The sequence below is a fragment of the Urocampus carinirostris genome, chromosome 19, assembly GCF_059441175.1.
Source record: "Urocampus carinirostris isolate Australia breed hairy pipefish chromosome 19, RoL_Ucar_1.0, whole genome shotgun sequence".
Lineage (NCBI taxonomy): Eukaryota > Metazoa > Chordata > Actinopteri > Syngnathiformes > Syngnathidae > Urocampus > Urocampus carinirostris.
Window position 1 is genome coordinate 24,244,508 of NC_142367.1, and position 1,961 is coordinate 24,246,468.

A 1,961-nucleotide genomic window follows, 5' to 3' on the forward strand; every position below is an offset into this window, starting at 1 on the left:
ATATAGACGTCGTCCCACTCTCCTTTATTCCAAAACACGCTAGCAACACGCTCCGTTTCCTTCTTTATCGGACTGCTCGATTGCTTTTAGCTTGAAAGCTGCGTCATGTGCCTTTCTTTTTGCAATTTGCATGATGAGGATATGTCTACGCTAATTTAATTTGTGCACAAGCAAAGAAGTTGCAGTCTTCCTCGGCGCATATATTCCACCGGTCTAAATCTTACCTTTTGTACTCGTGCGCCGCTGGGGGCCGTTAGAAAAATAACAAATTGGCCGCATCACTGAATAAGCCGCAGGGTTGAACGTTTAGGAAAAAAAGTAGCGGCTTATAGTCCGGAATTTACGGTACATAACGCAGCGAACGATAACAAAAACGAAACATAAGTCGGGGGAAATTTCCCCAAATTCCAGCTTCACATTAGACTGAATCTTGGAGGCGATTAATGAGACTTGACAGTAAACCAGAACACCGCTTAGAACAATGTAGAGACTGCATAAATAGATATATTGTGGCATAGTGAAGAAAACAAGAAGTACATTATAGCCATAATAGCCATAGCTGAAATAATAAAAGGGCTTAGGTTCAAAAAATACGTCATAGGAAAATATTTTGTGCCATACCATATATTTTAAGACAAAATTCAGCATCACTGCAAAACCTGCTCTCTAGACCAAAACTAATATTTCAGCGCATTTGATTTCTCTGATGTTAAATGATTTGAAAAGAAAAATGAAATAAGAATAATGCCAGAGCCTGGGTCTTCATTTTGTGCTGGGGTAAATAATGATTTTCATAACAAGGTGCAAGCAGAGTTCTTTTGAATATATGTCACAAATAATTGCAAAGGAAAAGTTTATGGATGTATTTCCCTTCAGTGGGCCCGTGTCAGACAGAAGGGAATGTGCTGTGTTAAATAGCTTCGTACTTGGCTAGCCTTTGTGTGTAATTACAGTTTGTTGCGTGGGTTTTTAATCATAAAGTGTTGCAACGGAGGGTAGAGATTCATTAATTTTCATTTAAAGGATTTTTCGGCGATGTACAGTCAAAACGGAGTCCGTTGTTGTGACACCCTGAGTGAACTTGAGGTAAAACTGTGCCCTTTATATACTGGACAGAACAGTTCATTATTTTAGCTGTGTTTGGCTATTCCCGCAATAAAATGATGTTTCACAACACGTGGTAAGCTTTCTCTCCTGGCTTTGATCTCTTTGATCTCCGGCAAAACGAACATAAAATGCGACAGGAACATAATGAAAATAAATACAAACAGCTTGTGAGTTGTCTGTCCCCGTGTGCCCTGCGATTGGCTGGCAACCAGTTCAGGGTGTCCCCTGCCCACTGCTTGCTGGGATGGGCTCCAGCACCCCCGCGACCCTACTGAGGATAAGCGGTGCAGCTAATGAGATGAGAGCTGTCCAACATCATTTTTCCCGTTCCGTGTATTCCGTTACTCCCCAAGCCTGCACAAAATGTAGTCATTTTATTCATATTTAGTTTATTTTGTCTTTTATCAGCATATTTGCTACTGGAGTAATCGAAAAGTAATTGAAAGTAATCCAGGTTAAAGTAACCGTACCCAACCCTGTGTACCAAATATTAACAATTACTTTCTCAGGTGTTCAAATAATTATTAGCAGCTATAATCACACAAATAAATCTTCAAATAATCATGCATTGTCATTTCTGGATTTTTCTTTTTAGTTTATCTCCCTCACAGTGGACATGCACCTACCATGACAAAGTAGGAGAAACGGCTAAATAGCAGGTTGTTTAAAATACTTCTTTTCTTCACCGAATATACGATAGTTATGTTCTTTCACTTCAGTTGTTTACAAGGTAACCAGGACAAGTCAATAAAACAAAGGTTAGCTTCAGCACCGAGCCGAAAAGCACACAAAATCCGGTCAAAGGCGATTGGCCGAAATCGATATATTTAAGAATGCCGGATTTCGATAGCCAT